Below are 17,421 nucleotides of genomic sequence, written 5' to 3'. Positions count from 1 at the left end.
AAATTAGTCATCGTAAGTCACTTCTTGTCAACACAAGTCAAATATATTGCTCTATTGAAGAATAGTCTACTCTAGGTCTCCTAAAAGACATGTCCATTTCATAACAAAAAGCACGTTTAATCCATTTCTAAGATTCTTCAAGTTTTTAACAGTTCTAATATGCAAAATCCAAACTCCTATGTCCTTCCTAAGACTCAGGGGACTCGTAAGTGTGTATTTGTATAAAACAACAAACCAAATTATATGCTTCCAATGAATAATGACACAGAGTAAACATTCCTTTCTAGGGAAGAATGATTGCAAAGCAGGGCAACATTAGACCAAAGCAAAACTGAAACTCAGCAAGGCCAATACCAAACTTCAGCTCCATGTCTGCAGTCAGGACCTTTAATAGCATTAAATGGGATCCGTTGAGTTTTGGCAACCCTTTCCTCCCATCTCTGCTGTGACAACTGTGATTTCTCTCTTAGCATGGCTTTACTTGGAACCTGCTACTTTACTTAGTCAATGTCTTACATATTTGACATCTCAAATATCCCAAAATCTCAATTGCTTACTCTCACAGCCCACTCTGGAACTGCACACAGGTAATGTGATCTTATTACATGTTGCATGCCTTCATGTAATTTGAAACCTTTATGCAAGCCTCTAAGTCCTTCTTAATTGTATGTTGTATGCTTAAAAAATCAGTGTGTATGATACAAAAATTTACTTCTATTCCGAAATGAAGCCTGGCCCCTTTGGATCACAGATGTGGTAGGCTGTTTGTGCCTTTAAGGTTAAGCCTGGGAAAACACTTCTCCAGATGGATCTATTAGAATGGTTTGTCCTGGAAGCTCTCTTTTCAAATGAAAGTTTTTCTAATGAGTTGACACTTTACAAATTGGAGCCTTTGATGGGTAGAGACTTGTCCTTAACCTTTCTTATTGTCTGAGTGAAAAGTTCCTGGTTTCTCTTTAACAATACTAGTCTCTTAAATGCTTAGAGACATTTATCCTCACCAGCCTAATGGTGAGGATAACTTTGCCTGGGTTCAAGCTACTTTCTTTACATTACCACCTACGGTTCAACTTTCTGCTCAGACTTCCTTTCTCTTTTGTCGGAAACCTGGATAAGTTCTGCAAACATTACCAGTGCTTTGACTAATATCATATGACCTTGAAATCTTCTCTGCCAAACAACCTAGTTCATTACTTTTGAGTTCAGCCTCAAGTTTTCAGGAGACAGACAGAATGTAGTCAGGTTCTTTGCTAAAATGTAACATGAATAATCACTAGTAGTCTAGTTCTTAATTGTCTTATTCCCCTTTGAGAGGTCATGAACCCAGAATCCACTGTCTATGTGTATAACTTCTTGAAACCCCACCAGAATTGGCCTATTAAACTTTGCTTACAGCATTTTAGAGTTTCTGTAACCTTAGTTCCAAATTCCTCCATATTCCTCGCACATAGAAGTCTCAAAGACCCATAAACCACATGGCCATATTTAGCACACCAATGTACCCACTCTTTCTACCTATTTTTTTTGTATTAGTTGCTGTTCTTGTTTTTATGACTAAATACTTGGCAAGAAGCAACTCAAGATGGTGTTTTGGCTCACAGTTTGGGGTTATTTATTTTCCATCATGGAAGAGAAGTCATGAATGCTGACAATGGCCTACTAAGTATGTCAACAGGAGTATGTGGTTTCTTGCTCACATCAGGGTGGACCAGGAAACAATGAAATGGGAGGACATCCAGCATGTAAGAATCATGTTTTACATCACAAGAAAACCTGCAGAAATAACTAATCTCACTCATAGGAACTCACAGGGTCTGAACTAACAATGGGACCGACCTAAGCCCTCTGCATATATGTGACAGTTGTGTAGCTTGGCCTATTTGTGGGACTCCTAACAATGGGGACAGGGGCTGTCCCTAACTCTTTGTCTGCCTCTTGGGAACCTATTTCTCATAATGGATTGCCTTGCCCAGCCTTTGTACAAGGGGAGGAGCTTAGTCTTACCACAACTTGATATACTATGCTTTGTTGATACCCATGAGAAGCCTGCTCCTTTCTGAACAGAAACAGGGGATGAGTAGATTGAGAAGGAGCAGAGAGAATGAGAAGAGAGGAGGAAGGGGAAACTGTGGTTGGGATGTAAAATAAATAAATTAATTAAATTAAAAAAAGAAAAAGGAAAAAAAAAGGAATCATTTTTGTTTTCACTTAGTATGTATGTTACAACTGTCAAATTTCCTAACTTCAATGGGCAGCTTCCTTAACATGCTTGGGAAAGAAGTGATTTTTCTTAAAGTTTGTGAGCTGTTCACTTAGCAGCTAACTCTCCATCATGCAAGTTCGTTTCTTCATTTTAGTTCCACTTTAGTGACCACAACTGTTTGCTGTCAGTTCTTGCCTGGAGTTGTGAGATTGTGTCCTGCCCAGGGTGGTATCACTACCCTTGTGGTCACATCCATGAGATTGTAAGCTTCAGGAGGGTAGGCCCGAGATCCTAGTCTCCATGATGCAAATCAGCCTCAGGCCATGAGATATGGCAGGCAAACATTCTACCAACTAGGCTACATCTTTTAGCCCATCTCTCTGTTCTTTTCTGCTTCAAACTCAAGATACTTAGCAAAGTGCCTGTCCTAGGTGAAGTCAGAAAATAACTTTTTAGATGAATTAACCTAACTGTCTGCTGAGTTTCAAGGACAATGGTATTGAGCTCTGAGGATCTATTGTTTATCTTGTCCATGCTGTCTGTTTGTAGAAACTAAAAAGTTGATCTGATTGTAGATGATAGTAGAATACTGATTAATAGAAAATAGACAAGAAAGCAGTTAGGGTGGAGGGAAATTGCATAATAATTACCAAGTAATCCCCAGAAGAGAATTTAAATGGCTCAAAACCTCATAGCACAAAGAGATGAATGTAACTGTTCATGTCTGTTCCTTGTAGTAATAGCAACTGTCCATAGTGGCACAGAAGCCACCATAGGCAGTCTTCCTTCAACTGCATTGACAGGAACACAACAGTGATCTTGAATGGAAGGCAGATTTACAAAGCTTCTAGCAAATAGCCTCACTGCTGAAAATAACTCTAGTCTTGGAGGACAAAGGTGTACAGAATCAGCAGTGGTGTATGATATTTATAGAAGAAAACTGGAACCATTCAAAACTGCCCATGGAGAGGGAGGGCCACAGTTATTGTCTGGATGACAAAGAGAAAGGTTTCATTGGCCAGTGATACGTCTTAAGAGGCCGAGGCTAAATCTGCTCTTTGCATTTAGCCAGACATAGTGATCTATCTAATAACCCGACTCCTTTAGAAAATACAAAAAGCAGAAACATGGCTAAATCCACTTTAGACAAGCCTAAATCTTTAGAAGGATAAAAAATAAAGTGATAGACGTTATTACAAGGAACAGACGTGCACAAGTTATCTTAATCTTGCTGATAGTTACTTTCCCAGGCTTTGAGCAATTTAAATTCTCTTCTAACCCACAAATTACTTTAACATTTCTAAGGGACACAGATGTGTCTTAAATTGATAACTAGAGTGTCAAGCATCACTTGCAGCGACAGGAAAAGAATCCACAGCCTTTAATTTTTATGTCTAATTGACTTCGGTTGAGGTGTAGTCAAATGTATATTATTTCTTAATTTGACACCATCCAGTTAAGAGGTCTTATTTTATATGTGTCAGAGTTGCAGGTGTGAAATTAGTCACCAGGAAGGCTAACTGTTCCAGATTCTTTTGACCTTATGGCTGGAAGGAATTTAATTGTAACCTCATAAAGAGAAAGGAATTCTGGCCACTAGGGAAGATGATTACATGGTCATTGACAATGTGAACTTGAATGGCTACATTAGCTCTTTAATTATAATGAATCCAGAAGAAATGTTCAAGGTTGGAAAGGAGGCACTCAGTAGAGGATAATGACAGGTACTTATGGAAATGGTATCAACACCGGCAGAATGAAAAGGCTGGAACCTGCTTTGGGTCATCTGGAGGCTTCAGCTAGGAAGGAGAAGAGCAAATCTTGGAAACACTCAGCCTGTGTCATTAAAACTATCTGCAGAATGACACATTTCCAGTCACTAAATCTCAAACTAAGACTTTTCTTTATTGGGGAGATGGCTGTTTTGTTTCTTCCTCTTTGAATTTTTCATGCTTTTTAGTGCTGTTCCTCTAAATGGGATGAATATATATCAAATACTCCCACAAACAAAGTTTCCCTTATATAAATTCTCAAGAAAAAAAGTTTATTTCTGATTTCTAGTTCTGGCTTTAACTTCTATCAATTCAGAGTACCCAGGGCTGTTCTTAGCAGATAGAACATGGGCATTAAAACTACATGAATAAATTAATGATTGAAATACTGGATGATTATGGAGACATGAATGTTGTAGTTGAGAAATAAAAGCAACTAAAATTGGATTAAGGGAAACAGCTTCAACATTAGATCTCAATTTACATACCTTTTACGACACTGAAAACCGATGTATTGGTTGGAATTCTGTAAGGGCAATCTGTTGAGAACACTTGTGAGAGACTCATTTTTAGTCAGAGATTACTTAATTAAGGTAAGGACATAGAAACAGCTTTTCACACCCACAGGCAAAGTACCATCGTTTGTTAGAGTAATGAAACTGGGTTTTGCGTATAGGAAAGCAAGCTTTCCTCCTTTGAGACAGTGCAAGGAAAGTCTCCATGAACAGCAGGACTTCCTGGCACGCAGTCTTCATCTCCTAATGTAGGCTTAGGACAAAGACTCCTTACTCCTAGTGCACATAAAGTGATGCACTCCTTGTATATAAAACTTCTGCTACTGTCATTTCCTTCTCCCTCTCCTTTTCGCTTCTATGGGGGTTTAATTTACCTGGTACTGTGACAAAATACTTGGCCAAAAGGGAACTTATGGGAGGAATAGTTCACGTTGGCTCCCATTCTGTGGGGATACAGTCTACCAGGGTGGGGACTGGGTGGTAGCAGGAACATAAGGAGGCTGGTCACGTTGTGTCCATAGAAAGCAGACAGCTGAATACTGGAGCTCAGGTTACTCTTCCCCCTTTTTATTCAGTCTAAGATCTGAGCCCATGGGATGGAATCACGCATACTCAGGATGGTTCTTCCTTCCTCAGTAAAAGCTCTCTGAGAACACCTTCACATTTCATGAAGAGCTGTGTTTCCATGCTGAGTCTAAATCCAGTCAACTTGATGATGAATATTATGGTTCAAACTTCAGTATTTTTATTTGCTTTTCAGGTCTTGATGTGCATGTTACTCTATTTATGTTTTTTAATGTTTGAGGCTGGAAACCAGACATGGCACATTGTGGTAGTTTGAATGTAATTGGTCCCCATAATCTCATAGGGAGTGGCTATTAGGAGGTGTGGCTTTTTTGGAGTGGGTATGGCTTTGTTGGAGGAAGTATGTCACTGTGGGGTTGGGCTTTGATGTTTCCTATGCTCAGGATACTGCCCAGTGTCTCAGTCACCTTCCTGTTGGCTGCAAGATGTAGGACTCTCAGCTACTTCTCTAGTACTATGTCTGCCTGCATGCTTCCATGCTCCCTGCCATAATAATGTATTGAACCTCTGAAAATGAAAGCAACTCCCCTCAATTAAGTGTTTTCCTCATAGGAGCTGACACGGACATGGTGTCTTTTCACAGCAATAGAAACCCTAAGACAGAAGTTGGTACCAGAAGTGGGATATTGCTGTGACAGGCCTGGTCATGTTTTCGTTTAGAGTAATATGGACTTTAGGACTGTGGATTAATAAAGCAGTTAAATGTTTTAAGTGCTGCTTAATGGGACATAATGGTAGGATCATGGAAGAGAGTGGTGCTGAGTGTGATTTGATGAACTTTGGGGTACTCACTCAAGAGTTTTCAGAGGAGAAGAATTTTAGTATGTTACCTAGAGATCATTCTTGTGATATTTCCAAGAAGAAAATGACTGCCTTTTGCTGCTGCCCAAAGAGTCTGACTGAGGCTAAAGTGGAGAATTTTGGATTAATTCCATTGGCAGAAGAAATCTCAAAATAGCCTAGTATAGACTCTATTGTGTGGTTACTAGTGTTAACTCTAATGAAGATATATGACAAAAAGGAGCAAGCTAGCATGGAAAAATATTTGAGAAGAAAAAGAGCACCAGAAAGTGGAATGGAGCTAAGTTCCATGTTCAAGGAGATGAAAAGACTAAGAAATGAAATATTTTTGTTAGTTCTTGTACCTCTGCCAACATTTCTGAGCTGTCAGTTAAGGCTCCACTGTGTCATAGACTGAAAATCTCGCATTATTGGTATAGCAAGTATGGGAATGTGATAACCTAAACTGAACTACACTTTCCTGTTGCTCTGGCATACCAGTTTTTTCTCGTTCCTCAAATTGTGTGGGCTTACAGAGTTAATTTCCTTTGTACTTTTTTTAAAAGAAAATATTAAAAGTGGACTGTCTCAAAAAAAAAAAGAGAAAAGAAAGAGAGAGAAAGAAAGAAGGAAAGAAAAAGAAAAGGAACAAAGGGAGTGATGACCTGAGGGCAAAAATCCCACCTAACTAAGTTCCCAGCTTAGCTTGTGAAGAAGAATTCAAGAAGAGTTTAGAGCAGGTGTGGTGGCGCACGCCTTTAATCCCAGCACTCAGAAGGCTGAGGCTGGCAGATCTCTGAGTTCAAGGCCAGCCCATTCTACAGATCCAGTTTCAGGATAGCCAAGCCAAGGCAGTGAAGGACAGAAATCTGGTGATGATGTAATTGAATGAGAGGTCCATGTTCCAGCCCCAGTAAGAATCTGAACTTGGCAGCTTCAGCCATGTGGTTCTGGCTTTAGAGTCAAAGACAGAAGAAATGAGCTATGGAATTTGCCTGCATGCCTAAAGAAAGCCACTGAGGCCAGGCTTGTATCAGGGGTGTCCCTGAGTGGAGGCATAGTAGAGAGTCTATTGTGTGAAGCTGTGAAGTTGAAGCCTGGATTCCCTTGAAGAACACAAGATGTTAGAGATGCCAGAGTCTTGGGATACCTGCTGAGGAGAGATGCTAATAGGGAGTGGAACCAGTCCAAGAAAGAGACATGTGTTCCAGTCAACAAAATTGAACAGAGTAGGAGATCTGAAGAACCTTTTGACATCAGACATGGAGATCCAGGTTTTGGAGTTTGTCCAGGACGTTTTCGGTCTTGCTTTAGTCCGGTATTTCCTTTCTATGCTCCTTTCCTGTATCTAGAATGGTAATGCATATTCCTTGCCATTATATGTTGGAAGTATGTGATCTGCTTTTCATTTTGATTTTTACAGGAATTACAGTTAAGAGACTGCATGAATCTCAGAAGGGACTTTGAACTTGGGACTTTAAAACATTGTTGAGACTGTAATGGACTATGGGGACTTTTGAAGTTAGACTAAATGCATTTTGCATTATGATATTGTTACAAGCTTATAGGGGCCAGGGTGTGGAATGTGGTACTTTGAATGTAATTGTCCTTTATAATTTCATAGGGAGTGGTGCTATTGGCAGGTGTGGCTTTGTTGGAGTGGGTATGGCCTTGTTGGAGGAAGTGTGTCACTGTGAGGTCTGGCTTTGAGGTTTCCTATGCTCAGGATACCACTGAGTGTCTCAGTCAACTTCCTGTTGCCTGCAAGATTCAGGACTCTCAGCTACTCCTCTAGCAACATGTCTGCCTGCATGCTGCCATGCTCCTCACCATGATAATAATGGACTGAACCTCTGAAATTGTAAGCGAGTCCCCTCAATTAAGTGTTTTCCTTATAAGAGTTGCCATGGCCATAGTGTTTCTTCAAAGCAATAGAAACCCTAACTAAGACACACATCGTAGGTAAGCAGTCTGCCACTGAGCCTCATGGTCTACATGTTACCTGTTTGGATGTTATCTTTTGGTACTCTCCAGCTTGAGGCACAATGTTCACTCTGTGGTTAGCTAGTCATAGTGCTTACTGACACTGAATGACAATTTCTTCAAGTATTTCTTTCATGAAATTACACAGTACTTAAGGCAGGACTGTGTTTTATTGTTTATAGTTAGCCACTTTTGTGCATGCACACACACACACATATCATTTGAAACAATTAGTTTACTGAATGCAAGAGTTTTTGTTTATTTGATATATTCTTTGTTTTATTTCAGTAGAGGGTTATCATCTTTGATTGATGTCCAATTATTTTTGTATTTCCTATCTCTTTCTTCCTCTCTGTCTCTCTCTTATGTCCATTATCCTACTCATCATTTCTTCTCTTCACCCTTTTCAAATACTTACTGACAGTCTCCTGCATAGCAACAGTTGTTTTCTACTATTTTTATATACTCGATTTCTTCTACCTGTTATTGTTTCATATTTTTCTCCACAAATGTAGATAATTTTAAAGACCCTTCTAAATTCTGTTTAGCCTCATAATGAATCTAGAGGACAAATATTTTGTATGGAATCAGAGATGTGGATACTTGGCCATGTCTTGTTTTATTTCCTTCCTTAAATATATAAACATACCTGAGTAAACATGTCTAGTGAGTTCCTTATCTATGTCTATGAGGAAAAGAATAGCAAGGTTATCTGTAGTTCTTCAAGGTCTGTTGGTAGATGTTTTATGTGTCTCAATACAAATCATGAAGACTTATGTGACAAATGTGTGCTGGTAACATTGGCTGTCTGAGAAGAAATGAAGCCATGATATATAGCATTTGCCAGTTTTCATGTTACAAATACTTCTACCATTGCTTTCATGTTTTCAGTATGACATCACTGAATACTGTGGTAGGTAGAATTTGCTCCTGTGAACTGGTCATCACTGCTATATGAGGGGCCACAGGTTTCCAGAAAGGGGTGCTGGACAATTGCTCTTAGTTTGTCCAGTATCTTGATTCCCTTTTCTGGAATCTGCCTTCAATATGACATAGTCATCAAATGCTTATTATTAGGGGGTGGAGCAAGCAATGGGCTTTTTATGAAACTTGGATTGTGGTGTATTTGAGTGGTTTCATGAACAGAGGAAGTGTAAACCAGGAGTAGATACAGTGATCATATCCTTCCTATAAGCTTGGAATGAACCTCCTCGCAGCAAGAGGGAAATAGAAATGGAATATGCAGACAAGGAAATGTCAAGTATCTAGGCTGCCAAACAGTGTTGCTAGTGTAGGTCAGTGAGACTCCCTAACTCTCTTGGCTTAAGCAAGGTTCTGCCCTTCTCTCTTATGCTTATACTACTGTCACCTTCCTGGAAATTAACCTCTGCAATCTTTATTGCAGGTTTACAATAGGGAATGGTTCCTCTACAGAAGATCTCTGTCACAGTAACAGTCTCCAATAGGTGAATTACTTTCCAAGCATCTTTCCTGGAGCCCTGGCTTCCTCCTGGACCATCTCTTGGGCTGAAAAGACAACCACAGTCATGAAGGTCTAGACCCCAACTATAACATCAGTACAGTAGCTTTAGGCTGGGATAGTCTACTTAAAACATTTTTATTTTGCTTATAATTTCATTTGCACAAATGAAGCTTTAAAGTCATGAAGAGGTCATCATGATTCCAGGGTCCATAATAACACCCTTTTTGCTCCAGATCTCCTCCCAGGCACAGGTCTTTATAGTCTCCTCTGATGTTCCTACAACTGCCACCTGTAGAAGTAGCTCTTTGGGGAAGGATGGATTATCTAGAACATATACATAACCAACTAGCTCATAAGGCAAATGCTATTAATGTTTTAGTGGAGGGCTAATTAAAGCCAAGAGAAGGAGCCCTCACAGTGGAATTTCATCCATTATCTAAAAGGCAGAGAAGTTAGTATATGTGGGGATGTGCTATGGTTAAGGTGGGGTGTTTTTGTGCAGTCATTGAAATTTATAACTTAGATGACTAACTCTTCTGGAGAGTCTCAAGAATTGTCTTTAGTCAAAGGCATTGATACCTTCTCTTTAATAAGGGACGCAACTTGAAATAGACTGAAATTTACTCTCAATACATGGGAAGTTGCTTGTGTCATCAGCAGTAATATTTGCTTTTGTTTTTTACTAGAAAATATAATAAATACACTGAGTTATGTCTGAATATTTTTGAGGAAAAAAAGTAATGCAAAATAGCTCTTAATACTGTTCAGCTGGTATTTTCCTCATTCAGTATTTTAGTATGCTTACTAATAAACCTCACAGGTGTCTAGAGGGAGATCACACACCCAAGTCACAGCTATGTGTGATAATTAACAGGAAAATAAATATGTGACTTTGGAAAAACAAAACCCCAAAGCCCACAGTAAAACCAGGGAATGCTCCTGAGCATAATCAGGTATATGAATGGGTAAAGTACCAGACCTCAGTGCAGAGGGCAAGCAAAGCCATGCAGGGAACATTGAGTGAGTTCTAACATGCCCTAGGCTGCAATGGAATAAATCACATTGTCAGAAATCTCCTGTAGAGGAGGAAGTGTGACATCCACATGTGTGTAAAATGTGGAAATTACCTTGTATCCCATGGGCTTTCCTGCTGGCCTTCACAGTGCAGTCGCACAAAATACAATTTTGAGGTAAGCATCTTCATTTACAGAATGTATTCACTGTAATCCTGAGAATTTATTGTGTGTAACCCAGTTAACAGGATACCAAGCATATTTAGAGTAAGTTAATTAAAGGCAATGTGGGTTTAATATATAATAGCTTTGAAATACATTGTATACTTTCTCTTGTTCTGTCTCATCTTTTTTCTCAGTTTGTTATTAGAATCTTTTAACAATGAACTCTTGCTTATATGTTAAGCACTCTCACTCTTTATAGGTGAATTTTACTTTAACAGAAACATTTATTTCCAACAAATTCCTTTCCCTATCTTAATTCGGCACTATTAGGAGGTGTAGCCTTGTGGAGGAAGTGTGTTCCTGTGGAGGTGGGCTTTGAGGTCTCATGCATGCTCAAGCCACACCCAGTGAGTTAGACTGCTTCCTGTTGTCTTTTCAAGATGTAGAATTCTCAGCTACCTTTCCAGCACCATGTCTGCCTGCATGCTGCCTTGATTCCTGCCATGATGATAATGGATTAACCTCTGAACTGTAAGTGAGTCACCCCAATTAAATGTTTTCCTTTTATAAGAGTTGCCATGGTCATGGTGTCTCTTCACAGCAATAGAAACCCTAAGACACATGCATTGTTAACTTCACACACCAGAGAAGAAGACATTTTCTTGATTGCTGAGTGATATAGGAGGGTCCAGTCCACTGTGGGCAGCACTATCCCTGCACCACTGCCCCTGGACAGGTGGTCCTGGGCTGTATAAGGAAGGTAGTTGAGCAGGCCATAGGAGTGAGCCAGGAGGCAATGTCCTCTGTGGTCTCTGCCTCAGTTTCTGCTTCAGATATCTGATGGCTTTTCTGCCCTGACTTCTCTCAAGGATGGACTGTGATGTTGAAGTGTTAGCCAAACGAACCCTTTCCTCCCCTGTGTTAGTTTAGTCAGTGTTTTGTCACAGCTGCAGAAAGCAAACCAGGACACCATATTTCCTCAGTTATTAATCGTTTCTTCATTTTCTCACTTTTCTGTGGGTAAAGCTGTTTCTTTCAAATTTTCTTTTATAGCCTTTTTAATGCAACTGCTTTCCTAGTGTCTGTTCTTTGTGTTGTGATTTGATCTCTTTTATGAGTTTTTTTTTGAGGGGGGTGCAATTGAGCTTTCTATCACTGTTTGGTTTTTTCATTGTTTTTCTGCCAGTGAATGCACTCTCATAGTACACTGACAATTGTGTATTTTAGAACTGTATACCTCCTATCATAAGATTTTGGATGGTTTCAAGAGCTAAGATTGTCTAAGAAATAAAATGTCTGCTATGGTCAGAGAATTTTTTTTTAAGTCAAAGAGAATGTCTGCTAGTTATTGGCCATTGTTCTTCCTCTTGCCTCTGAGGTAGAGACAGCTGTGTGGGTGAACTGGATGGGCCATGTACTGACAATTTACTGAGTAGAATGAAATGTAAAGACATACACATTGCATTTGCTTCACCCTGCACAACATTTTCTTGTGTGGAGTAGCATTCATTCATGGTCCCTTAGAAGATGTTGCAAATGGACCACTTAACATGGCATGTTCATGTGTGATTTTATAGACTGGCAAAGGTATCACCCAAAGATCACATAGACTCAGTGGTGACAACTTGTGCTCACTGCACCATCTCCTAAATTGCATCTAAATATTAACATCACTCTTGCTTTTTCTCTTTCTCTTTGTGAAGGCATATTGGAAAAATCTAATTAGGAGGATTTGTCAACATGTCCCACCTCAATCTGCCTATCCTAAAGAACTAAATGTCACATCTTCTGGTCTTGACTGGCTTATAGGAGACTGTTTCTTCATGTAACAAATATTTACGAAAAAAACCATGTAAATGAATTGTTACTTCTAACTCCGATGTCATTGAAAGAAGGAGGATTTTGATTAGAAAGACAAAGAAGAGTCAATTTCTCTAGAAAGGAAACAGACACAGAAACACAAGAATGTGCACCAGACTTTATAACTTTATCATGATTATTACAATATACATCTTTCAGTTTTTGTAATAGCTTAGTGGTGGAAGGTGACCTTGGTGGGTTGGAGCCAAGGAGCCCAGCGAAGTCACATCATGCAACAGAGCTCACATGGGAGGCAGCCTCTGAGGGAGAGCAGAAGGAAAGAGAGAGAGGGACAAGAAGGGCTTGCCTTTTGCAAGGGGATATAGTGCATGTGCACAGGGAGAGTGCTCTACTTGGTGGCTGCAGTAGCTACAGTGTTACAACTTGAAAGCTGTTGATGACATGTCTTGCTAGGTCTTGAGAGCAGGCCGGTGTAAATGCCTGGATGCTAACAGTTTTACTATGAAATTAATAGTATGATAGTTCTTTGTGATGAGGAAAGCTTTTCTATGGTATGTGTGAATTCATTTCTTGTTAATGAATTGGGATTTGGACTATTTTTAGATTGTCTCAAAACTCTGAGTCTTGTTTTAAGATGGTTGTTGACAAGAGATGAATCTTTGAGAAGTAGGATGTCATCATGGGCTCAAACTCAGGGTTTTTATCTTTGAGGCCCGTATTCTTTAATGACCTCTGAGTATGCTGGTAGAGGTTATCCACGGTGCCTCAGCAGAAGCATCCCAGACTCATTGGCAGCTGTAAAGACATCATGGCCACACACGATTGCTCTGATGCTAACAGGGGCAACAATGTGTTTGTGGGGGTAGATTGCTATTCTAAGTTGAAATCATGATTGGGGTCATGGAGATGGGTCAGCGGGTAAAGTGTTTGTAGTGCAAGTGTAAAGGCATGAGTTTGATTCTTAGAAGCCATATAAAACAGGCATAGTAGTTCAACACTTGTAATTCCAGTGCTTGGGAGGTAGAGGCAGGTGGAGTCCTAGGACTCTGTGGCCAGCCAGTGTAGCCTAATGGACAAGCTCCTGGTCAATTAGAGAAACTATTAGAAGGAAAAGGTAGGTGGCCCTTGGGGAGCAAAACAAGTCTGGCCTCCACATGTACATGCATATACATATATACCAAAAATGATCTCGCCAGTTAATGTTCTTTTGTATTATTCACAAGACATCCACCTGAACTTTTGGGTGCTTTATTTTCAGTTGTAGATGAGTCACCTATCAAGTAACCAATTTATAAAGATTCACGGCGTGGACAATGAATGACTATACAATCATATTAATTTGACTACTGATAACAAGGAGGAATCAAAAACCAATTAGAAATAAAGCACATGGTGAGGTGAATGTAACGTATTAGCCACAGGCATAACTGGTGCAGTTTAACAAACCTTTTCTTTAGAATGGTTAGCTCTTTGCCACTCCCCGTGTGACCCTCTCACCAGGAGCATTAGCATCTCCGGGCTGTTTGTTGGAAGAGTCTCCTATGCTACCTAGAGTTTCTGAATTAAAATCTTCATTTTCACAGGGCCCCCGGGTGATTCACACATACCGTTTGAGAAGTACTGCTCCTGGGCAACGAAGAGCCGAGGTAGATTAAAATATGTCCGGGAATGCTTTTGCCTTGCCTGAACTTGCTTGTGATGGCAATTAGCTGAAAGCACATGAGCTAGCAATTAACAAAAGGCAGAGAGAGTTCCGTGCCAAGCCGGTGGTACCCACTGAAAGGCCCCGAGTGTAGAGAGGAAAGAGCAATCGCAGCCAATTAGGTCTGCTGGGGAAGATTTCGAGCCTGTTGTCCTCTGGTATTTCAAATTCGTTCACTACTACTAGCACCTGCCATAAAGTCCTGCAGCCCTAGGGGGCAATGTGGTATAGCAAAAGCAGGTTGTACCAGCTCCCCAGTGCTCTTTCTTGTGGCCCTTTGACCTAGACAAATCAATTACAATCCCCCTGAACCCCAGTGTTTAGGGGAATAGGAAAATAGCGTTGTTGCAAGCAAAATATGTTTCATGCCTTGCTCAGATTAGGGACTCTGTTTTTCCCCTTGTTGTCTTCCTTATGTCTAATTCATAGTTAGAATGAAGAAGGCTTCCTGCACTTCAAAGACTGTGTATGTTATGGAGAAACAACTCCCTCTGAAGGATGCCATAGCTTTGTTGATGAGTACTAAGCATGCTTGGAAGCAGCTTCTCAGTGTCCTCCTGAAAGGGAGGGAGACTTCTAACTAGTGCGTTTACAGGGGTCTCCAGAAAAGCCAGAGGAGCTTTGGCATCTGGTTTTTCTTAGTGTCCCAGGTGGCAGTAAGCCCTGTGGTGGTCAGTCCGACACTCACAGGTCTCACCAGAAGCTGCAGGCACGTGTCAGGGTCTCTTGGGGATCTGCAAAAAGACTGCTGGGGTCAAGAATTCACCCCAGACTAGATAAATAGACTCTCTGGGGTTAGAAAGATGCTTAAGAAAGCAACTCAGGTGACTGTAGCTGAGAAGTTAGGTTAAGAACTGCCATAAACTGTGTGTTATAGATTTATAAAGCATTCATTAGACTTAGTACTAAGTGCAAGTAAATGCCACACCTTGGCCCCAGAGGCTATAATAGCTCCCCCACAAGCAATTTCATGTGGTTCTTGTGGCTTCTGAGGGTGTGACAAGTGGAAATATAAAAGCTAAGTCTTAATGTATCTGATACACATGGGAAAAAAAATCTCCACCATTCCGTGAGATCAGTGGGAGGGACCTCAATGGTTTTATTTCATGCACTCTAGAACATTCGGAAGACTGCAACGTAAAGGGGTTTTCCCTAGAAATTCACTGGCATTCCTAGCTCTTTATCTTTTTGTGATAATCATTTATCCTCAACCATTGTTAGAGAGAGAGGAGTGTGTGGGGGGATTGGTTCATTTAACCAATATTTATATTTTTTCTTTTGAGATTTAGAAAGTTTTATTTTTGTTTTTATTTTTTTCTGTTTATAAGAGTGATCAGCGATGGCACTTTGGATCATCCAGGTGTAACTATATCTCCTTCTAAAACTTAAAAGTTTGGGAAGCCATGAAGACGTTTGAATTCATGCATAGCAGTTGAAGCTAATGAGAGTCATTTCTTTTCAGGGTGAAATGGGAATTTTTCTGGCTACCCTTACCTCTTCCACCTTCTCTCTTTTTTTCTTTCTCCTTGTCCTTGTTCTTCCCTTCCCACCCTTCTTTCTCTCTCTCTTTCTTGCTTTTTTTTTTAAATATCTTATGTGTACTGGTGTTTTGTCTGCATGTAAGTGTGTGCACCACATGCGTGCCTGGTGAGCAAGGCAAGAGCAGAGAATTGGATCCTCTGGAACTGGAGTTACAGATGGTTGCAAGCTGCCATGTGGGTGCTCAGAATCAAACCAGGTCCTCTAGAAGAGCAGCCAGTGTTCTTAACCCATAAGCCATCTCTTCAGATCTCTTTCTTATTTTTATTGAGTCAGGGTCTTATACATCTGAGGTTAGTCTCAAATCTGCTATGTAGTTCAGGCTAGCCTTAAATTCTTGCTCCTGTCTTGACCTCTCAAATGCTGAGACTAGATAAGATGTGTGCTGGACCTTATTTTATAAGTGGAATTACATGTTAAATAACTTTACTACACATAAAAGGTCAAAATTTTGTCAAGAAACTATAATGAACGTGGATAATTGCTTTCTGCATCAATTTAGATGAAAATGTGTTTTTATCTTTCATCTTATTAAAGAATTCAGCTCTATTCAGGGCTGAAATTGAATGCAAGGAACTCATACATGCTAAGCATGTGTTTTACTACTGACTACATTCCTAGTCTTAGGCTGCATATGTGAAGTCAGTTTTGTATATCATGAATGGTCCCACTCAGTTATAATGTCTAACTCTTTGGGAGTGTTGTCAAGTTGTTTGCTAGTATTTTATTGCAGATTTTTATAATATTATTGTGTAGCTTTTTTTCTTGCAATGTCTTTGTCTGGCTTATATATGCTGGCTACATAAAAACATCTTTGGGATAGTCGCTCTAGCTCTAGTTGTTTGGAAAGCTGAATAACTATTGTCAGTAACTCTCCTTTGACTGTTTGGTGGAACTCATTTATGAACTAAGTTTTCTGTTGCTGGAAAAGAAAACTTTTGTTTTGGTTTTGGTTTTGCTTTTTATGTTTTTGAAAAGTCCTGGAACTCACTCTACGGACCCGGCCAGCCTTGAACTCACAGAGATCCACCTGCCTCTGATACTAATGGAGTCTGAGTGCTGAGACTAATGGAATGTGTCACCGCTGTCTGGTTTGGAAATTTTTAAATTATTTGGTTAATTTCTTCTTTATTTATTTGTCTGTTTGAGCTTTTATTTTGTTTCCTTATTCAATTGTGGTAGGTTATATTTTTCTTTAAGGAATTTATTTTCTTTAAGACATTTAATTTATCAACATATAATTATTCATAACCATTCTGTAATGATTTTCTTTCATTTTAAATTTCAGAAGCATCAATTATAATTTCCATTTTCATTTATGGATCTATCTGAATCGTCTCTCTATTTTCTTAATTTGAGGGTTTGTTGATTTTGTTTGTGTTTTTCAAGAGCCAACTCTTAGTTTTATTGATTTTTGTTCCTACTCTTCCTGTTTTCTATTTCTTATCTGATCTTTATGTTCTTTCCTCATGGGCTTCATCTGTTCTTTCAAATTGCTCCATTGAACCTAGTTTTGGGCTATTTATTTGGAATGTTTTCATCCATTTTAATCTAGACACTTATTATTGATGTGTTGTTTTGTTTGAAGTCTCTTTTTCTTATTTAATTATAGATGTTCTTGCTCTATTTTCATTTTTATTTGCATGGAATCCCTTTATCCTTGCCTTCATTTTTCGTTTTTATCTGTCACAGGAGTTAGAATCAAGCTTGTACAGGCAGCATGCAATCGATCCTATTTCCAAACCATTCATCCTCTCTGTTTTTTGTTAGGGGGTTTAAGTTTTCCACCTGAGGTTATTCTTCATATATAAGGACTTAACTTTGCCATTGTCTTAATTGTTTTCTGGTTGTTTTATAGAC

This window comes from Peromyscus eremicus, chromosome 9 (genome assembly GCF_949786415.1).
Source record: "Peromyscus eremicus chromosome 9, PerEre_H2_v1, whole genome shotgun sequence".
NCBI lineage: Eukaryota > Metazoa > Chordata > Mammalia > Rodentia > Cricetidae > Peromyscus > Peromyscus eremicus.
The sequence above is the reverse complement of the archived record's forward strand: the minus strand, read 5'-3'. Positions refer to the sequence as shown.